General features: G+C 33.5%; 1 long non-coding RNA gene and 2 pseudogenes across 1 annotated transcript; 1 reads left to right on the top strand and 2 right to left on the bottom strand.

Moving 5' to 3' along the window:
- LOC142612335 (potassium transporter 5-like) overlaps positions 1-1,023 on the bottom strand; it is a 46,246-nt pseudogene extending 45,223 nt beyond the window's left edge.
- A 2,329-nt stretch (positions 1,024-3,352) lies between these two features.
- On the bottom strand, positions 3,353-25,173 carry LOC142612334 (potassium transporter 5-like; annotated as a pseudogene).
- LOC142614179 (uncharacterized) lies at positions 20,623-21,596 on the top strand. Its single transcript, XR_012840370.1, has 3 exons — positions 20,623-20,750; positions 20,858-20,929; positions 21,079-21,596. It is a non-coding gene; the product is annotated as an uncharacterized LOC142614179 (long non-coding RNA).
- Positions 25,174-27,125: the final 1,952 nt, after the last annotated feature.

Below are 27,125 nucleotides of genomic sequence, written 5' to 3'. Positions count from 1 at the left end.
AAGATAATTAACTATGAAAATTCTAGTGAAATGGGTAAATTGCATTTTGGTTCCCTTAAATAGGGGTTTGTACTGTTTTAATCCCTTCGAATTCAGTTATTTCAATTTAAAAAAGGCAACAGTTTTGTCTATAGACCTAACTTGCATTAATTTCTTGCTTGAATTTTTGATTCCTCATCATGAATCTTAGTCACTTAACTATGAGATGCTTCTCCTTAGCGCGATAATCACTCTACAAATATAAGTGCTTGTGGGGTGTGTGGAAGTAAAGACTGAGGTTGAAGTCTTCAAAAAGAAAGTTCACACGCATATATACTTAAATTATGCTAGAATATAATTTCTATCGTGTATATAAAAAAAAAAAACTATGAGGTGCTTCAACTTTCCATTAATAAAACATATACAATAAATGACCAAAAAGTACAAAATTGTTGTATTTTAAAATTTTGAGGTTTCAGTGGGTTTCAGTTAGCTCAACTGGTAAAGTCTTTGATGGTTGTATAAGAAATCTGTGGTTCAATTCCCGCCTACACTAAAAACTGATTGGTGTTTTGGTCTGATGATAAAGAGCTATTATCAGGAGCGGACGCTATAGGTTTGAAACTCTCTCTCTCAAAAAAAAAAAAAAATTTTGAGGTTTCAAGATCAATTCATTTTTGTTGACAAAGTATCAAGATGATAAATCAATTATCCCCTTATATATAAAATATTTAAATTTAAATTTTTTAAAAATTTAAAATTATGCATAAATTAATTACACCATAATAAAGAGTTAAAAAGCCAATATTAACTTGAACATTAAACTTTTAAGATCAATTAACTTTGTGGGGTAAAAAATGTGGGTGAGTTGCTAATATAGCCGATCTTAGAGTCATGGCCGTGAGGACGACTAGGAAAGTCGCTAGATTCGATGTCGAAGGAGTCATGTACACTCAACTTTTGGAATGACAGTTTCTCCTCGTTGAGCTTCTGAGAATCTTCCTTCTTTACTTCAGTGCTGTCTTCTACCATATGATCAGACATTTCTGCAATAATCCACAAGAAATCACGTATACGAGCTAAGAGAGAAAGAGAGGTGCATGTGGATGTGTGGGTTCACAATATGTGATGAGGATATTTATAAGCAAATAAGATGAAGGACCCACAAAATTGCAGCTCTGGAGCAATTTCCATTGTTATATTTCAAATAAATATATTATTGTAATGGGTTGACAAATTTTTTTCAATATATTGCTGAAAAAGTGGTAGAATTCTTTGTATATTTAAAGGATGCATTTATTCACTCTGTTGCATTAACATTTTTATTTGAGAGTACTCCAAAGACAAACCCGAAAGGAGTAAAAGAAGTAGTCGTTACTAATCTTTTTGGAGTGAAGACTGAAGAAGTCTAATATTTTTGGAGTGAAGAAGTCTATGGAGTAAGATCCATCGGCTTTGATTTTTTTTTTTTTTTTTTTTTTGTTTCTTTTATTTTGGAATAAATAGATTTGTATAGTAGCAAATTTATGTTTATCTTATTTTTGTATACGTAGATCTGTATAGTAGTGAAAGATTGATGAAATATAAGTTAGGTCTCATATTTGTTATTCGAATATTAACAACAGTAACAATATTAATCAATATTTTATCAACAATAATAATAATAATAATAATAATAATAATAATAATAATAATAATAATAATAATAATAATCCTACAAAAATATTGACACAATTATTCAAATTTTCCTTTTCTATTATAGTTCAATGTTTCCGTACGTGCGTAAGCACGGATTATAAGTAGTTGAATTAAATGTATTTTTTTTAAAATGTTTTTAGTATACATGTTAAATTTTGTTCAAAATTGGATGTTAATTACTATTCATCCATAACTTATTTTTTATGCATTATTTAAGACAACAAAAACTTAAAATTTAAACATTTGATTGATGAAATAACTATTTATATATCTTTGATCTTTTTTAAATTTTGCAAGCGGAGATGATATAATTAATAAGAAAATGCAATTTAATAGTAAATTTGTCAGAATTCATATCTAATTTGTCGGGTTCTAAGACTTTATGTTTAAATGTATTAGAATTTCAATTTGTAATGTTGGCAAACCATGATCAAAACGTTTATCCTAGTTTTAGTCTTGCTCAAAGTATGTTTAAGTGTAAAGTTGGAATCGAGTGTACTGCAGGGTTTACTGTGTAAATTTTCTTGGCTCGATTGATCGAAAATTAGACTTGATCGATCGAAACTCGTGCAGATTGTTTTTCTGCAGAATTTTCCAAGTCAGCCCAAGCCCGTTTTACGTGTAGGGTTTTATGTTTTGTCTTAAGTATAAAAGGGAAAACTTTAGCCACGTTTTTAGGTTGCTCTTTATGCTATGTGTGTGAATTTCTTGTGAGATCTAGAGGTGTTTGCCTTCACATACACTTAGGGTTATCAAGGTCTAGATTGATGTCAAGAGCTTGGTGATCAATTCAGTTGCAGATTCAAGAGTTTAAAGATATACAAGCAGGAGTGCGTGTGCTTGCTGGGAATCTAAGAAAGAAGTAGTCCGTGGACTCGGAGCTGTCATGTGGTCGTAGTAGTAAGTTTCCTACTCGAGGTAGCAATAGGATGTTAGTGGTCTAAGTCGCTATTGTATAAACTTCAATTTTTTCATAGTGGATTTGTTTTATCTTGAGGATAACTAGGTTAAATCCTCCCCAAGTTTTTACCGGTTTGGTTTTTCTGGGTTATCATATTCGTTGTGTTATTTATTTTCCGTACTTATCAATGATATGATTTATATGTGTTAACCTAGATCTGCATAATTTACCTAAGTTAATCACTTGACTAAATAATTAGGTTAATCTGGTTGTGTTTTAAGGGGTTTAAAAACTGTACACAATTAAAAGATAGAGAAAGAGTTTGAAGAATTATATATCTCCAAAGTAGTTAGGAGAAAAAAATTTGTCCTTATAATAGTGAATATCAAGAATATATTATCTTATCATATAATTACACATATAAATACATTCCTCTCTCAATTTTTGAATTGTAGTGATATTAAATTTATGTTGTTCTAACTTGTAAGAACAGGCTTGAGCTTTCAACAAGAAACTTTTACCTTTTTTTGTTTTGTTTTTGTTTTGAGAAGAAGAAACTTTTACATATAAGCACAAAATGTACGAGTATTTAGTTTGTAGGTTATTATGAGCAAAAGGTTTTATCCTAAAAGAAGATTAATGAGGTTCTGGTTGACAACAATTTGTACTATATAAATATAGCGATATTTGCGCATGTGACATGCACACTCGCCTTCACATTGTTCTTTAAATCCCGAAAGTTATGCCCACAATGTTGACACCTTAATTTCACCTTCAACAAAGCTCGTAAGTCATGCCTACTTTCATCATACGCTTGTGAGGAATATCAAATATTTTGTCACTCCCTCCCAAATTTTTCTTTTAAGAAATTGTAAGCATAATCTATCATAATTCTCTTGCTTGTATTGGATTCTTTATTAGCAATCACTTCAGTCTCACCAATTAAGTGAACTATACCTGCATGACATGCTTTGTCCACTACCTCCATCTCTCTCTCCACTGCCTCTTTTTGCTTATCTTCTTCAACTTCCCTCACATCCTCATTTTCATTCTTTTTGTTTACCAACCCATCATCAAGTATTTCACCATGATTCTCACCAATATTCTGAAACAACCAAAAATCATCTCTAATGAACTTCTTCAATCTTTCTATCAAAATCTTCTCAAATGGCTCTTTCTCATTATGCACATATGCACATCAGTGTATTCCAATCTCACAACACAACGAAAGATATTATGTTCCTTAGGCTCTACTCGATGAAATTGGAAACGCTCTTCCAGCTGAACCTTGCTGGCAATGATTTGATGGTGATGAAAACAAGGACTGAATGCAATGCTGGTACATTTTCCACAGTGTTTGAAGATTGGAGGAATGCCTTGAACAAATTCTGAGTAGACCATGGCTAGCCCAGGAATTCGACAAAAGCTGTTGTCAGCAACTATTTCCTTTAACTTCTCCATAGAAATTTTATGCTCAAGCTCATAATAGTTTTTTTTTTTTGGAACACATTGTTCCAAACATACATTAAGGTCATTAGGATTGCAGCAAAGGCCAGGGGAAGATATCCTCCTTGGTCAAATTTGTAGAAGACTGAACTTAAAAAGATAAGCTCCACGCTGCCAATGGTAAGAACGTAGGAAATAACAAGAAGTACGTGGGGTTTCCATATCAAGATCATTACTAGAACTAGAAAAAATGATGTGAGGACCATTACAAAAACCACTGCTAACCCTGTAGACAATAACAACTCATTATTAGTTGCAATATATATCTTTTATTTTTTAAAAAAATGCTAAAATTACTATTAATTTTATTACAAAAATTTTCAAACTAATGTGACAATGAACATAATTGGTGTGAGTTTAACATCTTTTATATATACTCTGTTTGAATCTTAGAAAATGTCAAAGGGTAAGTAATGAGTTGGAAAAACTCAATAACGCTTTATGGTAGTTATTATTATTATTTTGAATAGGGTTTTTAACAGATTTTATTTTATTTTATTTTTATAATGGTTGACATGAATTGTTGTAACTAGAGTAACAAAGCTTTTAGTCCACCATTGACATCATTTTATTATGTACCAATCACAATGGGAAATTTTAATAATTCTAAAAAAAAATTGTGAAAAATGTTATGTTCCTAGCTAGATTTAAAATTTCCCCATTTTTGACCATTTTGACATTCAATGCCATTGTGGATGCATAGCTTAGATTAAAGAAAGGCTAAAAGAATATGTAGATATATGGGGATTACAAAAGGCGTTGCCAATGTTAGTTGTGGTCCTAAAACCCAAAGTGATAGCTACACAAGCCAGCATAAGAAGGTAATTGGCTTCAGTCACATAAACTTGTCCTTCATACTTAGCTGATGTATGAACTACTTTCACCCGCGAGGAAAACACCCTAATGAGAGAGATTGTTGGAGTATAGAGAAAGTCCCAGTAATTATGGATTGGCTTGCTATGATAGATGCTAATACAGCCACCACAAACATAGGCCAAAATAGAGATTCTGCATCATATTTTAAGAACCATGTGAACAAGTATTGAAGGCCAAGAGAGAGAGAGAGAGAGAGAGAGAGAGAGAGAGAGAGAGAGAGAGAGAGAGAGAGAATGCGAATGGACATGTATGGTTTACCTGGTATAGACTTGTAAAAGGTATTAGCAATAAGATCACTGTGCTTTCGGAGGAAGGAGGCTTGTCCTATGCATGCCAAAAGGAGAGCCGGATAGGTCACAAAGCACATGCTAATTTGAATGGATAGAGCTGTGAAGTGACCCAAATCAGCAAATAAAGCCTCAGTTCCTGCATATTTTGACAAGTAACATTACACACCACCAAGGGAAATCCAAGCATCTTTTTTGTTCCTTTGAAAATAATCTATGGCGTACTTTGGGTTTAGGGTTTTAATAACAGTTGGATCAAATTTAATAAAATTGTAGAGGCCAATGCCAGTAATGAAGGCAAACCATATGCAAAGTATTGGAGCAAAACTATGCCCCACTTTATCAGTTCCAAATCTTTGAACCATGAATAGGATGATCAAGATAACTACTGATATCCAAACAATCATCTCTGTATACAACACAAAATTACTAGCTATTAATAAACTGTTGCTCATGAAATAGTAATCAGAAGGGCAGTTTGTATTAATGTGCAGCGGCTCATTATTTGCCAAAATTACTGCCTGCCTAAGTGGAATCTAAAATCATCTTTATTTTTGGCTTCTATATGGCTCTCTCTCTCTCTCTCTCTTCCAACATATCCGACAGTCAAGGATCAGAGAACAGAGAATAGGAAGAAAGGCAAGAAGGATAGAACAACACAAGGATAGCTGAAGCTCCAAGAGGATTAGATCAGTAGCTAAACTCACTACAAAAAACGGGGTCTATAGCCGCGTTTCAAAAACGCGGCTATAGACACCGAAAACGCGGCTATAGACCTGAAGCCGCGTTTTCTATGGCCGCGTTTACAACCCCGGCCTAAGCGACGCAGCAACAGACCCTGCGGGTCTATAGCCACGTTTTTAAAAACGCGGCTACAGACCAGACCTGAAGCCGCGTTTTTGAACCACGGCTATAGGCTTCAAGTCTATAGCCGCGTTTTTAAAAAACGCGGCTACAGACCAGACCTGAGCTGCGTTTAAACCGCGGCTATAGGTCTTTTTAAAAACAAAAAAAAAATTTACTGGGGTTTTTTTTCCCCAAAAAATTCATAAATTCAGCTTTTTGTTTTTAACAAAAATAATTTTCTGGGTTTTTTTTTCCCCGAAAAATTCAAAATTCAAACAAAAAGAATTTTTAAATTAAACACAAACCCAAAAAATTCAAAATCAAACACAAACCCAAAAAGTTTAAAATCAAACACACCCAGAAAATTCAAAATCAAACACAATATACTAATAGTACAAATGCAACGTGCTCCAAATTTAAACAAAACCAACCCAAATTTAACACTAAATCCATTCAAAGAACACAAAAGCTCAATAACACAAACCTATTTAAACATAAGCACAATATCAGCAACACAATAGTAAAAATAACTTCTAGAAAAAGTATAATACCCATAAAAAAATTAGAGAATTTTTACCTCAAATAGTAGAGATGAGTGAGCCTTTAGCTTTTCTTATGAAGTTTTCTAGTGACCCTTGCTTGAAAAATGAAGTATTTGGTGGTGTGGAGTGTACCGGTGAGAGGAGTGTGCGTTGTGTTGAAAGAAAAAAAGAAGGAACGAGAGAAAAAAAGAAGGAAAGAGAGAAAAAAAGAATAGAAGAAGCAGCAGCAAAGAAACAAAGAAAAAAAAAAGAGCTATGTTGGAGTGAAGAAGGGAAAAAAAAAAAGAGAAAGAAAGGAGTTTGGCGTGACTTGCAGAGAAGAAAGAAAGAAAGAACCCAGGAAAGCAGACAATGACCAAAGAAAGAAAAGATAAGAGTGGGGGTAGGTGGGAAAGTGGGTTCTGGGCTTTTTTATTGGTGTTACCTATAGCCGCGTTTTTGAAAACGCGGCTATAGCCCCTCCCTTATACTAAAAAAATTTATTCGGATGCACAGGTCATCCTTATAAAAAAATATATATATTATTTGACTGGACCTATAGCCGCGTTTTCAGAAACGCGGCTATAGCCCCTCCCTTATAAAAAAATAATAATTTATTCGGATGCACAGGTAATCTTTTTAAAATATATATTATTTAACTGGACCTATAGCCGCGTTTTTGAAAACGCGGCTATAGCCCCCCCTTATGTAAAAAAAAAAAAAGAAATTTATTTGGATATACAAGTTATCTTTTTAAAATATATATATTATTTCACTGGACCTATAGCTGCGTTTTTGTGAAACGCGACTATAACCCTCCCTTATAAAAAAAAAAAAATTGTTCTACTGTACATAGCACCCTATTAAAAAAAATTTTTGTCTGGACCTATAGCCGCGTTTTGATAAACGCGGCTATAGTCCGGGCATAAAACGCAGCTCAAGGCACTAGAAACGCGGCTTTAGACCTAACCTATGGCCGCGTTTAACAAAACGCAGCTATAGGTTGGGTCTGAAGCCACATTTCTAGGAAACGGGGCTATAGGTTTGGTCTATAGCCGCGTTTCTTTTAAATGCGGCTATAGGTCAGATATAGCCGCTTTTTTTTATAAATGCGGCTAAAAAACGCGGCTATAGCGCGCGTTTTTTGTAGTGACTACAAGTAGTTTAGGTGTTAATTATATTCAGTTGTATCATACGTGTTGTAACTAATCCTTGCATGTGTAGTAACTGCTTCCCTTATAATTTGGTATAATCAGTTATGCTTTGTTTTGGGGGTTTTGGTTCCTAGCTTAGATGTAATTGTATAAAGCTCTAATTTTGTACAGATTTATTCATTGTATCAATTAGAGAAAGTTCTTCATCTTTTCTCTCTCAATTTCTCTCTCTCCGTGTTCACACTTCTTCTCCTTCCTTCGTCTTACTTTCTTACATGGTATCAAAGCTCGAGCTTTCATCAATGGCGTCAAATACTCAGACTGATTCATCTTCCTCTTCTTAGCGAGAACTGTCTCTAATGGAAGATCCAAGAAGTCTATTTTTCTTGCATCATGGTGAAACACCAGGTGCAATTCTGGTTACTCAACCATTAACTAAGGATAACTACCTTACTTGGGCCAAAGCAATGAGAATGACTTTGGATGTCAAAAGCAAGCTTGGCTTTGTTGATGGTTCTATCAATGCTTCAATAGCAATCACACCACTCGAGAAGCAAGCTTGGTCTAAGTGCAATTCAATGATCTCTTCTTGGATCTTGAATTCAGTTTCTCCTTACCTCACTGCTAGTGTGATCTACAAAGACACAGCATTTGAGGTGTGGAATACTCTTAAGAAACGATTTTCTAAAGCCAATGGATCAAGAATCTCTCAGCTTCAGAAGCAAATCTCAACTATGATGCAAGGTGCTGCTAAAGTAACAAGTCTTTTCACTGATCTTCAAGCTGCTTAGGATCAGTTATTGAATTTCAAGCCTTTATCATGTTGTTCATGTGGTAAGTGCACCTGTGGTGTGAATGATAAAATCACAGCCTTTCAACATCAAGATTCTCTCACGCAATTCCTCAATGGCTTGAATAATTCTTACTCTCAAGTCAGAACACAAATCCTCATGATGGAGCCTAGTCCTTCCATTGATAAGGCATTTTCCTTAGTGATTCAATAGGAAAGGCAAATGTGTTTGGGTTTTATTGTTTCTCCTTCATTTGAATAAACTGCTCTTGCAGTCAAGAATAAAGGGTTCAACCAAGGAAATTCATTTCTAGGCAACAATAGCAAGAATGTCAAAGGAAACAATGCTAAAGGGAAGCCTATGTGTAGTCATTGTGGGAAGGTTGGTCATGTTATGGAGAAATGCTACAAACTAATAGGTTTCCACCTGGTTACAAGTAGAAAGGTAGAGTGGCTATGGCCAATCAAGTCTTGGTTGAAGGTGATCAAGGCAATTATGATGTTCAACAGGTTAATTCTTTTCTTTTCACTTCAGAGCAGTATCAGCAACTAATTTCAATGCTTAGCTCTCATGCTTCCACATCTGGTGGTTCTAATGATGCCTTACACTCAGCCAATTCTGCCCTTTTAGGTAATGTGTGTAATTCTTGGTTAGATTCTGTTTCCTTAAACTTGCATCATTCAGTTTTTGCTGTTAATCTTGCCAATAAAATTGCTTATGGTAATGATGTTTGGGTTCTTGACACTGGGGCTATAGACCATATAGTCCATTCTTTATCTTTGTTTACACATATCACTAGTTCCATTTCAACAGTTGTTCAATTGCCTAATGGTGAAAAGGTCGTTGTTACACATATAGGTACAATCCAAGTTACTTCAACTTTGATTCTTGAAAATGTACTATGTGTTCCCTCTTTCACTTTCAATCTGATATCAGTTAGCTAATTAACCAAAACTCTATCATGTTGTCTTATTTTTCTCTCCAATTTATGTTTCATACAGAACCTCACTTGTTGGAGAATGATTGGAGTGGGTGAATTGCATGACAATTTGTACTTGCTGCACTTTACATCATCTTGCAAGCCTATTTTAGAAGCTTCTTCAATTCTTTAGTCTATTTTCAATCTTTTGTTAATTCTGTGTCAGATTCTGTGTCAAATCCTCGTGTTACTAAGCCATATCTTTGGCATATGAGGTTAGGCCATGTATCTGATAATAAGCTTCATGCTTTACACAGTTATCTTCTTGATGTACATACTTTTCATAGTAATAAAAATTGTGTTCTTTGTCCAATAGCAAAACAGAAACGACTTCCTTTTCCTTCTTTTAATCATGTTTCAGATAATGCTTTTGATTTGATCCATTGTGATTTTTAGGTACCATTTGCTAGGTTCACTCATGATGGTTTCAAATACTTCCTTACCATTGTGGATGATGCCACAAGATCCACTTGGGTTTACCTTATGAAATCAAAATTTGACACTAGAGCTTTGCTGATTTTATTTTATACCATGATTAACACACAATTTCATAGCATCATTAAGATCATTAGAACTGGCAATGCTCCTAAATTCTTCTTAAAGGATTTTTATGCTAAACATGGCATTATTCACCAATATTCATGTGTTGCCACTCCACAACAAAACTCAGTTGTGGAGAAGAAACACCAGCACATTTTAAGCATTGCAAGAGCATTGAAGTTTCAATCTAATGTTCCTATTTCTTATTGGAGTGACTGTGTGTTAACTGATGTCCACATAATTAATAGCTTTCCTTCTAAGATCTTAAACCACAAAACTCCATTTGAAAAACTCTATGGCAAACCTCCTTCTTATGCTCATTTGAAAGTCTTTGGTTGCCTTTGTTTTGCACCCACTTTGTCTCATAACAGGTCTAAATTTGAACCAAGATCCCTCTTCTTGTGTTTTTTCTTGGTTTCCCCTTTGGTGTTAAAGGTTACAAGTTACTTGATTTAACTACCAAAATATTTTTGTCTCTAGGGATGTCCATTTCCTTGAAACTGTGTTTCCTTTTATTTCACATTCTCATTCTTTCTCACCTCCCACTAGCATACCATTACCTCATCTTTTCCCTTCAGTGGCTCAACCACCTGCTTCTTTGCTTGATTTTCCTACTTCAAACCCTCATTTTGCTTCCCTTCCTCAAGTTCACAATCCTGTTAGTACTTCTAATCTTGACATTCCTTCTAGTCCTAATATTCCTTTAGCTGATTCTTCCAATTCTGTGTTACCTGTTGAGGATTCTGCAACCCTCAATCCATCTCCATCTATCCCATCTGCTCCTCCTTCCAATATTATACCACCTGCTCCTTTGAGGAAGTCTTCTAGGGTGTCTAAACCACCTCCATACTTGCAGGATTATAAGTGCAGCTCCATTGTTTGTGATAAACTTGCTTCTTCTCTTCCTGCCAACAAGTCAAGTATACACTATCCCTTATCCACTTACCTTGATTCCTCTAAATTGTCTCCCAATTATGCCCATTTTTGTTCTCTCATTTTTGCCATTTGTGAGCCTACATCTTACCATGAGGCAGTACAAGATCCTAACTGGCAGGATGCTATGGCATCTGAAATTGCTGCTTTGGAAGCAAATCAAAGTTGGATTATTACTCCATTACCTTCTCATAAAAGGGCTATTGTTGTAAATGGGTTTATAGGGTTAAATATAATGCTGATGGCTCCTTGGATAGATACAAGGCTAGGCTTGTTGCCAAGGGTTTCACTCAATAGGTAGGCTTAGATTTCACTGACACTTTTTCTCTTGTTGCAAAACTGACTACTGTCAAGACTTTGCTTGCTATTTCTGCTGTGAGAGTTTGACATTTGGTTCAACTTGATGTGAACAATGCATTTCTTAATGGTGACCTCCATGAAGAGGTGTATGTGCAATTGCCTCAAGGCTTTCACAACAAGGGGGAGAACCTAGTTTGCAAACTTAAAAAATCTTTGTATGGCCTCAAGCATCAAGACAGTGGTACTCCAAGTTTTCCACAACCATTTTGAAGTATGGATTCAAGCAGTCAAAATCTGATTACTCTTTGTTCACTAAGAAGTTTAACTAGACTTTTATAGCATTGCTAGTTTATGTTGATGACATTCTTATTGCAAGTAATGATGTTCAAGCAGTTGAAAACCTCAAGAGTTCTTTGAATCATGAATTTAAGTTGAAAGATTTTGGTAATTTGAAATATTTTCTTGGTCTTGAGGTGGCTAGATCAAAAAAGGGGATTTCATTGTGCCAAAGAAAGTATGCATTAGGGGTTCTTAAAGATGCTGGTATGACAGGTTGTAAGCCTAGCAAAGTGCTAACAGAATAGAACTTGAAATTAAGCAAGTATCACAGAGATTTATTGCCTGATCTTGGTGTTTATAGAAGGCTAGTTGGAAGGTTGCTATATTTGACTATAACATGACTAGACATTACATATCTAGTCCACAAACTAAGTCAATTCATGGCCAAGCCTAGAAAACCACATCTTGATGCAGCCTACAAAAAATTGCAGTACATTAAAGGGTGTCCTAGTCAAGGCATTCTCCTATCATCAAAATCAGACTTGCATTTGAAAGCTTACACAGATTCAGATTGGGCATCTTGTGTAGACACTAGAAGATCCACTACAGGGTTTTGTGTGTTCTAAGGAGATTCATTGGTCTCATGGAAGTCTAAGAAACAATCTATAGTTTCTATATCCTTAGCTAAAGTTGAGTATAGAGCAATGGCTTTAATCGTTTATGAGATGACTTGGTTGCTAGCTCTATTGAAAGATTTAGAAGTTCATCACCCACAACTTGGTTTGCTTTTCTGTGACAATCAGGCAATAATTTATAATGGTGAGAATCCTGTCTTTCATGAAAGGAAAAAGCATATTGAAGTGGATTGTCATTTGGTTAGAGATAAGGTACAAGAAAAGGTGATACAATTGTTCTTTACTTCTACACATACACAGCTAGCAGACTTGTTTACCAAAGCACTTAGTAGTCAACAGTTGAGGTCCTTACTTTCCAAGATGAGTATATTGACTATACACATCACTGAATCTCATCTTGAGGGGGAGTATCAAACAGCCAAGGATCAGAGAACAGAGAATAGGAAGAAAGGCAAGAAGGATAAAACGACACAAGGATAGCTGAAGCTCCAAGATGATTAGATTAGTAGCTAAACTACAAGTAGTTTAGGTGTTAATTATATTTAGTTGTATCACATGTGTTGTAACTAATCTTTGCACATGTAGTTACTGCTTCCCTTATAATTTGGTATAATCAGTTATGCTCTGTTTTGGGGGTTTTGGTTCCTAGCTTAGATGTAATTGTATAAAGCTCTAATTATGTATAGATTCATTCATTGTATCAATTAGAGAAAGTTCTTCATCTTTTCTCTGTGTGTGTGTGTGTGTTCACACTACTTCTCCTTCCTTCGTCTTACTTTCTTACACAACTGGTTTAAAACATTTTCAATATGGAATCGTAATTATAAGTTGTTTCATTCACTTATTTTTTTCTTTTTATTTTTTTGCTAGTATAAAAGAATTATGATGTGCCGCATGGTCACAAGAGAGTACCTTCTGTTATTGCTGGTGTGGCTACCTGGATTCTGTTAAATTACCAATTGTCCCAAAAGTTTAAGCTATTAGGATATAATAAATTTAATCATTTAATCACATATTTTTAACACTTCCCCTCACGTGTGGGTCGAAACTACCTTTTAATAGGTGAGACCCAACACGTGAGAATTTAAATGGGAGGTAGAGTAGAAGAGATAATGATCAAATTCAGGATCTCATGCTCTGATACAATGTTAAATTATCGACTGTCCCAAAAGCTTAAGCTATTGAGATATGGTAAATTTAATCATTTAATCATATATTTCTAATAGATTCCATCAACAACCGATGAAACTGCCATCACAAACATTAGAAAAGAGAACTAAGAGAGGATTAATTTGTAGTTTGAAAACAAAAGTTAGATAGGTAAAAATCCATTGCAAGTTGCAACAAACTCTATGGAACCGAGAATGGCAGTAATAATGGACACACTCATAGACTATTAATAGATACATGTATCTGGCCAACGAAAAGAAAATCTGAATGGACGAAAGAGAAATTGGTATTGTGTTAACTATTTGATCAAAACCTGCTAAACATACAAGAACGTAAGAATCAAGGAGGCCTTTTTTAAAATTTTTTATTTTATTTTATATATTTATATTTTATTTTTATGTATGAAAAGGGGAGGTATGAATCACGTTATAAAATGACTTGATTTGTTTCTTTTACACATTATAAAACTTGGATAAAAACTTGTATGGTTTTATGGTAAAAGATGAAGTTTTTTTTTTTTTATTTTATTTTATTCTCTTTGTAAGAGGAAGAAAGATGAAGATGAAGTTAATTATTGATTGAAAAATATAGTCATATGATGTGACAATTGGTGCATGCAAGATTTTTTTTTTTTGTTAATAATTTGATAGTTAAGGAAAGAAAATTTAAATTTTGGATATTTATGTTAAAAATACAAAGATATCAATTGAATTACAAGCCTTTTAGAGCATCTACATTAGTATGTGCAAAATTTTTTCCATTTTGCACATCTAAAACCTACTTTTTCTATTTTACACACCTATTTTTACAAAACACCCACATCAGTTTGTCTATTATACACAGTTATTCAAATAAAATATTCATTTCTTTAACACTGTGAATAGTAACTGTGAGAGTGAGGTGAGAAAGGAAATGAGAAAAAGAGAGTGAGAAGAGAGAAAAAAAGAATAAAAAAATTATTTACATAGTGAATAGTAATCGTGTATATATGCACGGTTACTGTTCATTTACAAGACCATTATGTATATTTAGACATTTTTATTTTGGGTTAAAATGTGCAAAATTGAGCACTTTTTGTATTTTAAAAGACTATCCACAAGCTGGTGTGGTTGCTCTAGCGCATATAAGACTTTCTTTATGACACTATTATATGAAAAAAATACAGAGTTCTTAGCTTCCTAAACAAACTAGGAAAAAAAAAAAAAAGGAAGAACAATAAATTTTTTATGCAAGCGTTTAAAAGAGAAAACAAAGAAGTGGGTGGGGGGATGTAGTTTTGATGGTCAGATACGTCTTGTCATGTATCGCTAATCGGTTGCTACAGTTTTAGCTGGCGATCTCTTGTAATTTGTTTTGTATCAAAATTAATTTTTTTTAATTTTATAATTTAAAAAAAGGCAATACGTCTAAGCCGTTTTCGGCTCAAAAGTGGTGGTAAACTTCAATGTAAACTTGTAAGAGCATCCACAGCAGTGGAGCTAAAAATTTAGCTTTTTAGCTCCACAAAAAAGTTACTTTATCTATTTTACCTACTCACTTTGCAAAACATGCTGCAGCAGTGGATCTATTTTAGCTTTCAACACAATAAAATAATATAAACATCACAATAAAATAATATATCTACTACAATAAAATAATATATCAAATACAATAAAATAATATATTCACTACAATAAACAACAATTACAACCACCCACAACTGCAACCACAACCGCTGCCACTACCGCTGCTGCCACCGCAATTGCTACCACCGCCACTACCATTGCCGCCGCTGCCACTGCCACAACAATCTTTATTTTTTCTTCTTCTTCTATTCATTCTCAAGAATTATATTTTTTTTAAAAAAAATGTTACATCCACAATATTTTTTGCAATACTTTCACGAGAATCATAACAAAATCTTATATGAAAAATTGTTACTAATTCTAATTTGATCCCGCCACTGAAATTATATTTTTATTCACCAATATTAGCTAATTACTTAAAATTTATTGTGAAAATATTGTGAAAATATTTTTAAATTGTCATTTCTTATTCTTTTCCTTTCTTTCATCCATACTTTTTTTTTTTTTTTCCTCTTGCATTTTGTCCACCACACACGTAGCCATAGGATTCTATCCACACTTTTTTTTTTTTTTTTTTCTTTACTTTCCCCTTTCTCCAATACCTCCCTCAATCTTTCTTTCTGCCTGCAGCTCTCTCGTTTTCTCCTCTCTCTTCTTTTTTTTTTTTTTTTTTTTTTTTTCATTTTCTACTTGATTCCATAAATTCTCTAGCTCTTTTTGTGGTTTGGGTTCGGGTGTTTGGGTCCGTGGAATGGGTCTAGGTCCGTGTAGATCGGTAGTGGTGGTGGGTTTGCTCATCAATGGTTTTTTTTTTTTTTTTTCCTTCTATTTTTGAGATGGGTTTGGTGATTGGTGGTAGTAGGTTGATGGTGTTGGTTTTGGTTTTGGTTGTGTTGATGGTGGTGTGGATTTAATGGGTTTTGGGGTTATTTTGGTTGTTGATGGTGGTGGTTCATGGTGGATTTATGGGTTTTTGTGTGTTGGAGGTGGTGGAGGTGTGTGTATGGTGTTGGAGAGGTTGCTGATTTTTTTTTTTTTTTTGATTGTTGGGGTGTGTGTGGTGGTGAGATGGTGGAAGAGACAGTGTCGGCATGGGTCTGAGGCGGAAGAGATGTGGGCCTGAGGCGAATGGGTCTGATCGGCGTCTGGTGAGCATTGAGATGGAGGACTGGGCGGAGGCAGCTTGGGGCTTGGGTCAGTGATGTTGAGGCCGGCGGCTTGGGGCTTGGGGCTTTGGCGGTGACGTTGAGGGCGGCAGGGGTGTGGGTTGGAGACTTTGAGACATAGAGGTGGGAGGGACTGAGAGAGAGAGAGAGAGAGAGAGAGAGAGAGAGAGAGAGAGAGAGAGGCACCATTTTTATTATTTTACTCCGGCCGGGAATAAAATATTGTTTTTTTGTTTAGCTCTTATGAACAGTGCACATCTATCCATAGATGTGCACTGTAGCAATTAGCTAAAAAAAAAAAAGCTTTAGCTCCACTGCTGGAGCATGCTTTTTGATGTTAGAGGAGTAAAAAAATACCAATATAGCTATTTAGCTCCACTGATGTGGATGCTCTAAAGTAGCTAAACAACCAAAAGTTGAAAAACAAATTATATCTAAGTAATTGCATTTTTATACTCAACCAAAATTATATGCAAAACTCTTTTTCACATGTAAGTAGAATCCACAAAAATAGATTATACATATCTAAGATATATATTATACACATGTTCTATAAGATAATTTTAGAAATACCACATGCATCACTTAATCACAAGCACTAATGTACACTACAACAAACTTGAGTTTTTTCAACATATTTTTATCTACGGTCACTATAAAATGTTAATAAAAACCTTCAACTTCTACAGTTATACATAACTGTTGAATAAAGTAAAGAAATTCACATATTTATTTCCACAGTTGGTGTAACTGTTGAAACATGTGTTAAAAAAAAATTCACAATTGACATAACTGTTGAAATAAGTGTTAAAAAAATAAATATATAGGGAGAAGTTATATCAACATCAGATAAATGTGAAAAAAAAAAAATTAAATATTTTATCAACAGTTAAAAAAGGTTGAAGATAAAAACATGTAACTTCTATAGATTCTACATTGTTTTTTACAATTAATTTTTTTTAGGTCCAAATGCAAAACTGACCCTCTAAGTTTCAGCTTTTGTCATTTTAGACCTCTATGTTTTAATTTTGTCATTTAAGTCCTTTAAGTTTCAAATTTTGTCAATTCAGTCCTTCGTTACCCTTCAGTTAAGAACTGCTGTTAATTAAACTAAAACGACGTCGTTTTGGTTTTTTTTATTTTTTATTTTTTTAATTTCTTAATTTTACTAAAATACTTTAATTAAAAAAAAAAAAAAAAAAAAAATCTAAAGGGAACGACGATGTTCCCCTGCCTAAAATCAAAAACATCACTAATACCCTATCCGACTATCCCTAACAATACGACTAGCTAAGAAATTTTGGGAAAGAGAGAGAGACTGCGAGATTTAGACTGAGAGAGAAGAGCATGGGGATGGATGATTTGGTGGAAGAGATAAAGTTGCTCGATATAGAGGTGTTGAAAATCGGGGCTAGGAAGGATAGTGCGGCGGGTTCTACTAGCGTTGTCCTTTTCGATCTCTGGACGAAATCTATGGGGGACGTGGAAGCTCTGTGAATGGCGGAGGCGAATGCGGAGGCGGAGGACGCCATGGAGTCATCTTCAGCTCCTTTGTCGTCTTGATCGTCATCGTCGTGGTCATATATATATATATATATATATATATGTATGTATTAGTGATGTTTTTGGTTTTCAAATAGATCTATAAAATTAATTAAATGGTTTTGGTTTAATATCGGTGATGTTTAATATCAGTAATTATGCAGTTTTGGTTTAATTATCGGTGATGGTTTTGGTTTAATTATGCAGTTTTGGTTTTGGTTTTTGGGATATCATTCAATGATTACTCTCCATGTGAGAAAGTATCAGTTATATTGGTGATGTTTTCGGTTTTCAGTGATGTTTTTGGTTTTCAGAGGCAGGGGAATGACATCATTCTCATTAGATTCTTTTTTTTTTAAAATTAAAGTATTTTAGTAAAATTAAGAAGTTAAAAAAAACACCAAAACGACGTCGTTTTGGTTTAGTTAACAATAGCACTAAACTGACGGGTAATGGAGGACTGAATTGACAAAATTTGAAACTTAGAGGACTAAAATGACAAAACTGAAACTTAGAGCACCGAAATGAAAAAAAGTTGAAACTTAGAGGTTCAGTTTTGCATTTAGCCTTTTTTTTTTTTTTATTATCCTTCTCGCGCGCTCTCTCTCTCTCTCTCTCTCTCTCTCTCTCTCTCTCTCTCTCTCTCTCTCTCTCTATTGATTTCCTCATCAAGATCATCACCATCGAATTGAATTCACCAAGCTGGTACTACTACATTCAGATATTCACACTATTCCCTATCCAAACCCTTTGATTAGGTATTTTTTCTATTTCTCTCAATTTCGTAGTTTTAAAAGCTTATTTTTGATCAGTTTGTTTTTGCTTGGACTCGAATTTTTTCCATACTTTGTTATTCACTTTGAGTATTTTGAACTTTTGTGGTTTTTGTTCATGAATTTGAAATGCTATGTCCATAATCAGGTTTTGATTTTATAGTTTAGAAAGTTCTTATTAGAGAGCAATGCAGATACTATATATATAATGTTCAGTTCATTTTGTTTTGAAATTTGGTGTGTTATGTTGTCAGAATATAGGAAATTGAAGTTGTATTGTGAAGTGAAGTAGTGTTTTAGGATTGGATATGGATTCTATGAATCTGATATGGATTATCTGTATTAGGAGATAAAAATTGTGTCATTTTGTTTGTGATATCCGTAAGTATGTAATTGAAAAACTTCATGGCTTTATTTGTGTTAGAATCATAGTTAAATGATTAAATTCATCATTTTTTAGAAGGCTAACTTTTGAACCCTATCTCTAGTTTACCTCCCATTTAATAGTTAAAGGGGAGTCTAGGCTCGCATATGAGGAAAAGTGTCAAAATTTTGATTAAAGCATAAAATTCACCATTTTATAAAAGCTCAAGCTTTTTGGAGAATCGATAATTTATTATTATGTACTTGCATTGCATTTGAAGGAAAATCAGCTGCAAATAGCACTGCTAGTATGACAAATTGCTCTTAGTGCTGGTGATGCAGTGGAACCTCGAGTTGGCGGTGCTGGTCTGAAATTGTAGGATATGACAGAATATCAGATGTGTCTTTCTCGTAAGATTGAGGCTTGTTTAAAAGCTAAATGTGAAAAGTTAGCTGATGCCTTTCTAATGGATGACATTGGTAGGTTATATTAGTGTCTCCCTCTCTCTCTTTCCCTCCCCCACATAAGTCCAAAATTTTACATGCATATCCTCATGACATGCATGTCTCTGATCTATTTATTGGTGATAAGTAGTGTTTATATATCCATATGAAAAATCAGATGTGATCTGTGAATTAAACTGTTGACGGAGGACTTTCCATTATAGTCTATACAAGGACACTGGCTGTATTAATAGCTTGAAGCACAATATCAATTGTGGGTATATTTACTTTTGTGGTGATTACGTGCATCTCATTACCCTGCCTGTGTTGATGCAAACTCGTAATCTGGGCATCAAACTTAAAGTTCACGGCTTCCAGAAAGGTTTGTGCGACTCTCATACAATTCTTTACAGCATTCTCTTCTAACTAAAGAGATTTTTTCTGCTAACCATTTTTAGGGTGGGTTTGGATAGGGAGGCTGCATCTACGTTTCACGTTTCTGACTTTTTTTTTTTTTCCTTGACTCACAGAATTCAACAGCAGACATGATACACTGTTCACCCCTGTGCGTAAACAGTAACCGCACAGTGGTGTACTGTTCATGTACTTTTCAACTTTTTTTAATTAAAAATAGGACCCGCAGCACTATTTACATATTTAAAAATTATTTTGCTACAGTGTTTTCAGTTTTCAGTTTTCAGCTGTATCTAAACGGACCCTTAGTGTATTGTTTTACATGTAATTTGTACATTCTATACATACTTTTACCCTTGTTATGTAGTTGTAGTTTTTTACACAAGTCTGAACTGAAAGTCATGTCACTGGTTATAGTAGGAAACAATTAATTTTAGTTCTATTGGTAAAAAAATTTCTGTTAGGGGATGGCTTTTACATACTTTTAAATGTAATATGTACTTTCTGTACATACTTTACCCTTGTTTATGTAGTTGTAGTTGTTTACACGAGTCTGAATTGAAGGTCATGTCACTGGTTAATGTAGGAAACAATTAATTTTAGCTCTATCGGTAAAAAAAATTTCTATTAGGGGATGGCTTCTACTCTCTGGAAAATGTAATGTGGCCTGAATATATGTGAGGTCCCCAACTTGAAATTTGGATTCTTTAATGGACAAGACAGTGACAGAAGCTTTGTAGCTAAAATTGGCTTTTAAAGATATTATTGGGTCACTTTTACCTCTGTGTGTGTGTTTTTTTGGGGGGGGGGGGGGAGGTGTTGGTAGCTCTCAAATTTGTTTGACAAGAAAGCAACTTTGACAAACAAAAAATATATATATAGTCAGAGAGACAAATGGTTTGGAACTTGAAAGACAGAGAATACCTAGAAAAAAGAGCTGATGAAACATTATAGTCCTTAGTTTACTACACTATCTTACTTTCACTATTATCAGGGTAAAGTTGATAATTGAGGAGATTGAAAGGGAAGAAGCAGCTTTGCGAGAGGATCTCTATGCCACAGATAGAAAATGTGCTGAATACTATAATGTATGTGAATGAGAGATTTATATAATGTTGACTTTTTTCATGCACCTTTTTTACTAGGAAAACTTGTCTATGATAATTTTGACCCCTTTTCTCTAGGCCCTAACTAGGTCTTAGAGCAGATACTTGGAGTTCTTATTAAGCTTGTTAAAGATTTGAAGTTACAACATCAACATAAATATGTAAGTACTTCAAATTTGTTAATATCTTCAATGGTTAGGTTTTGTTGGTATCTCTCACTATTAGTGTATTCTGTTTTTGTTTATGAAAGATTCTCTTTTCCTTATTGGATTGACCTTTAACTTACAGTATTTTCAAATTTTTTTTAGAGGATGATCTGCAAAAAACATGGCTTTGCAAAAGGTGTGAGACCATGAGCACAAAATTGAGGTCTGTTGTGCCAGTTGCTTAAATTTCAAATCTGTTTTGTGCCATTAGTGTTGCTTTACAACTAAGATGATGTGGTTCTGATCCCTTGTATTGTCATTCTCAATGCAACTCTTTTGATGATAAATGATACGTATGCTGACAATCTTTTTGACAATCGCTTATGAAACAAGAGATAAATTATTTTTTCCTACTTGTTTTTATATTTCATATAACATTGTGATTCATATGAACATACAATATGATTGCCTAGCAGAGCTTTTTGGATCAAAGTGTTGCTTGACAACTAAGATGGTGTAATTCAGATCCCTTGTACTGGCATTCTTAATGCAACTCTTTTAATGCTAGACAATATGCATGCTGACTTGCTTTTGATGATCACTTATGAAACAAGAGATGGATTTTTTTTTAAGAACAAGAGTTGGAGTTACTACTTTTGACTCCTTCAAAAATCAAAATTTCAATATGTATGCAGCAGTTTTATGGACAATTAATGACTTTTCAACATATAGGAATCTTTCCGGTTGGAATACAATGGGTGCTTTGGCTTGTCCTTCTTGTCATAATGAAACACATTCTTCTTATTTGAAAAATGGAGGAAAGTTTTGTTTAAAAACTAATTGGTTCATTGTTTTTGTTTCTTTGTACTGGACAATTTCTGGGAGATGGGTGATACAGGTCCTTGTGGACCTTGCACCAAAATACATTATGATAGAATTCGTAATCGAGATGCTGCATCATTGGTTAACAATGATGATCCTACGTGCCTTGAGATTTGGAGCCTTGTCTTTATTCAGGTATAACTTTTGCCACCATGTCTTGTGGATTTCCATTTAGCATTCCTGATATAATTTGTGTACTTCTTCTTCAAAAGACTCCTTACTGTATTTATGTATATTATTATTCTACTTCTTCTATGTGGCCTAAGAATGAATTTGATTTATTATTTACTCTTGTTTGATTTTGATTTTTTTGGCAGTTTAATAGGGAAAGTGATGGTTCTTTAAAACCCCTGCCTGCTAAGCATGTTGATACGGGCATGGGTTTTGAAAGGTTGACTTCTATATTTTTAATTTAAATTACTGATAAAAAAAACATTTCAGCTCTAATTATCCATTGTATTTGTACAGTTTTTTTATTGTGTTAAAAGAGTAGTTGATTGGTTGTTGTAAATTTAATTAGGAATTGCACAATTGTGTTTACATTATATTTTGAATTAGGTTATTAAATTTTGATCAATGTAAAGAGCACATTCAAATTTATTTATTTATTTATTTATTTTAAAGAAAATACTTATTTCAACGTTTACAAATTGTTGAAGTTTATCTCAAGATACCCTTTATCAATGGTTGAGTACATGTAGAAAAAAGTAATAAGCATCTTTATGTGTTTATGTTTCAATGGCTTTTAATAATACTTCGATGTTTATTAACCGTTGATAAAAGTGTAACATATTTTTCGACGGTTGCATAGGCTGTAGAAAAAAAATTTCGACATAATTTTTAATGGTAGTTCTCGATAGTTACTTTAACTATCGAAAATAGTATTTTCAACGGTTTTTAGTACTTTTTCAACGGTTTCAACCATTAAAAATAACCAAATTTCTTGTAGTGGTAGATTGTATAAACGATTAATGGAAAATGAATGTGCATACCTGAGATTGAAGGAGTGAGGACACCATCCCCTATAAGCATGGAAGTCCCAAGCATTGTGGCGAACAATAAGCAATGCTTGGCAAACTTGCTCTTCTCTAGCTTAGACTTGAGCCACAATGCTCTCTGTACATGACAGTTTGGCAACTTGATCTGGTAATTTGACACCTCATAATCCTCAGTCTGTTGGTTTGGGATGAAACTCACCTTAGCATACCGGCATAAGAGAGAGTACAAGGCAAATGTCCCTCCTGTAATTGAAATGTTTAACACAAACTTAAGTGTGTTTGAAAGTTTGAAAGGAGAGGAGAGTAAAGGGCATTTGATCGGGGAAGGAGAAGTGAGGGAAGTAGTTACCCTTTCCCCTTAATTATTTAGATGTAATAAAAATTAAGTAAGAAGAAGCAGTAAATATATATCACTCTTATTTATTTGGATGATGTAAATATTTATAGGAGGAGAAGAGGGGTGAGGAGAATTGTCTTATAAAGTTAGGACCATGCTCTACAAATTTTTAATAAATTGATATAGATTAAGGTAAAGTACAGTTAACATCCATGAGATTAATACCAATTTGATCCAAGACTTTTCAAAACTGACCAATTTGGTCCCTAAACCCAATTTGAATCCTAAATTGTTACTCATTTTTCTCTTCTATCTGTTGGTTATTAAAAATGAATTACGTCAGTTTTGAGAAGTTTTAAACTTGATTGACATTAGTTCAAACCTCAGAGGTGATTAGGACAAGGAAGTTAATACCATACCGGAGGCTGTACTGTATGGTATTGATTAATACTGGTGTACCATTTCAGGTTTACCGCTATTTTATATATTACACACACACACACACACACAAAATCTCTAGAACCATGTTTACAAGATTATTCACTATTCTTCTGCCCCAAGAAGCATAGGAATTACAACACAAAAGAACAACTTTGCCGAGGCAATTCATCATTAAAGAAAAGTTATAGATGCATGACAAGTATAAATTGGTCTCATTTTTCTTTAATGGAATTAAATAAACATAATGCTGAAATTGCATTTCATAATGAACCTGTAAAATTGTCTCTCCAAGGAAAAAAACAACCCCCTTATAACAAATGAAAGTAAATCAAAATTAATTAAAAAAAACACAAAAATAAATTCCAAAGTATAGAAACTAAAAAAAAAAGCAACAAAACTGAAAAAGAAAATAAATAAATTCTATGTTTTGCATCAAGAAATTCTGAAGAATGACATGATGGAACAATTGCAAAATACTAGTATAAAAATTCCAATTTCTAAAACCTTATGCAAAACTTATATCATACAATGGCAACGATTTTCAAAATTAGGGTTAGAATTAGGTTTAGCACAATTACTAAATTACCCTTGAAAATTTGTCAAAATTACAAAAAAAAAGTGGCTTGGAGTGTTTCGGTTCGATACGGCTGGTACGCGTCCAGTACAGCCGGTATATTTTTCGGTACAAAACAAAGGGGTACCTGTATTAGTGCACTGGTCGATATGGTATTTACCGGTCGGTACAGTATGGTATTTACTGGCTGATACGGTACGGTATCTGCTTCATTGGATTAGGGACTAAATTGGTCAATTTTAAAAATTTTTGAACTTAATTGATTTTGATAGTAGTTCAAATCTCAGGAGTGTTAACTGTATTTTACTCATTTATCATTATAGTTTTGACCTTTGATACGAAAAGAACCATTTTTAGAGTAGGATCATACCTTCACTCTTATCATTTGCCTTCAAGACAATCAACACGTACTTGATGAGAGAAAGTAAGGTGAGGGTATATAGGATCAAAGAAAGCACTCCCAGGATATCGTCATTGTGCTTTATACCATTAGGGAAGGTGCTCGAAAAGACATATAGAGGTGATGTACCAATGTCCCCATACACCACTCCTATACTTTGGAGTGCTAGGTGGAAGATCATTGACCACTCTACAGCCTAAACTAACGGGAGTAAATGTAAAATGTCAAATACTCCTCCTTACTAGTTACCATGCATGCAAGAAGAAAGTTTCCAATTATGCAAAAACAGTTTAAACATATTTAGCAATGACTAATGTACTGATACTAGCTACTATACACTGCTACTTTTAATCATTACAATCTTGAAAACTATAGTTTTATAGTTCAATTGATACTTCTTGGTATTTTTAATTGAGACATACATCTCCAGCTCCAGGGTTCAAATCTTTCTTCTTTTATTGTATCTAATGAATTAGCAAACCTTGGAGTCATGGCTATGATGAGGTTAGGAAAGTTGTGGGACTCGATGTCCAAATACTTTTGCCATGAAACTTTGCTCTCTCTATCCTCTTAAGAAACCTCCTCATTTCTTACTTCAGTAATGGCTTCTACTAAATTTTCAGACATGTCTATGACAATCTTATAAATATTACCGAGTGAGAGAGAGAATTAAGAGGGGTATGTCTGGTTAAGAGAGTTGGTACTTAAAATCTTAAAAGTGAGGATAAATGAACTTGGCAAAGTCAAGAATGATAGCTTGTAATTGTAACATTGATATACACTTCAAGACAAACTCAAATTAAGTTATAGAGAGATTACTATACACACACATACGTATAAACACAATCACAAGCAAGCAATTAGGACAGGCCCCATTTGCAATACGAGTAAAAAATGTAGTTTCTTTTTTCGATAGATTATAACAAAACCAGTCTACTACTCCATCCTTTAATGTACCTCAATTATTGAGATTTTTTTTCTTTGAAACTAATTATTGAGAGTTAATAAAAAAAAAACTCATTAAAAAAAAAGAAAAGATAAAATTATTAATTTTTAGAAGACAGAAATGAGAAAGCTATCACCTAGGGTAGCTAGCTGAATGTGGAGGAAGGCCATAACTTTGAACTTTAAAATACCTTGGAACTGTCCTTAATAATCAATTTGTAAGTTTAAGTAGTCAAATATACTGAAATTAACTAAAAACAAATTTAAGAGGGATGAAGTGGGAGGCCATAACCATCCGTACGTCGTACATATTTTTATAAACTTCAGACTTGCTTAATTCCCCTCCTATTCTATTCTTTTTTTCCCCTTTGTTTCTCCCTCATATGAATCTCTCTGATATGTATTACTATAAAAAAGTGTGAGTATTAGAAAATTTTTCAGAAGATCTATAATTATGGGTAAAACTAAAGTATACTATCTTAGATGCAGTACGTTAAATTCATAATTATATTCAAATACACAATTGAATAAAATTTAATTTCTATCAGAAATGATAATAATGTTTATATTTTATTGGTCAATACAACTAGGTTTTTTTTTTTTTTTTGAAAGGATACAACAAGGTATTCGAATTCAATTGAGAAACCTAATATATTACACCTACGTTACTATATCTAAATTCAGCCCAATAATAATATTCAAAGCATACCCAAATACACAAAATGGAATAGAATATATCTCAATTTTAAGTATTTTTCATTTAATTCATTTTAGAGTTAAGACTTTAATTTTTACAATCTAATAATGTACATGGGTTTTAAAATTTTAAATAGATAAAATTATTATTTTAAATTTTAAATATCATAAAAATAAAATAATATTACAAGAGAGCATTATTTATACTAATATAAAGTATTTCTTGAGAGTAGTATATTCCCCATTCACATATACAGATATTCTTAAGCAAATATATAAGAGTAGATCAAGGTCCTATCAATGGCGTGTACGCATTACCTAGTGGATAACAAGTAGGTGTTGTTTTTTGTTTTTTCGGCTAGGGAAAACCAAAGTAGGTTTTCTCTAGCAGAAAAAAGAGAACAAGGGATAAATAATTAATAAAGACGTGTAAGCACACAAGTAATTATCTTGAGTTTATAGATATCACCTTTAGACTTTTGACTTGAATATAGTAATTTTGACTTGAAATTCAATTTAGTTACTAGACATTCAATTTAAAGAATTAACCTCCAGGGCATGCATCAAGATTGTAAAAAAATCGAAGCTTTTGTTACTTGTTAGAATTCTCGGTTAAAGTCTAATAATTTTAATCACGTGGTGTATACTGTTAGGTTATTCAGATTTAGACCCTCGTTGAATATTATGCATCGAGTTAATTGAGATTAGTATCTAACTGATTCAATTATATGACCACAATAGCAATATTAATCACCACAGGTTAGCAAAACCATAACATAAATAATTAAAACAATGAAATCAAGAAACATGATCTAATGACAAAGTGGAAAACTCATTTAAGACTATCGAAGATAAAAATCACAACGAGAGAAACCTTCTCCAAACAAGCAATCCACTATAATTAGGAGAATATTTTATATTTTAAGTTCAACGTCTAC

This window comes from Castanea sativa, chromosome 10, assembly GCF_040712315.1.
Source record: "Castanea sativa cultivar Marrone di Chiusa Pesio chromosome 10, ASM4071231v1".
Lineage (NCBI taxonomy): Eukaryota > Viridiplantae > Streptophyta > Magnoliopsida > Fagales > Fagaceae > Castanea > Castanea sativa.
Note: the sequence above shows the minus strand (reverse complement) of the source record. Positions and strands in the feature narration are given on the sequence as shown.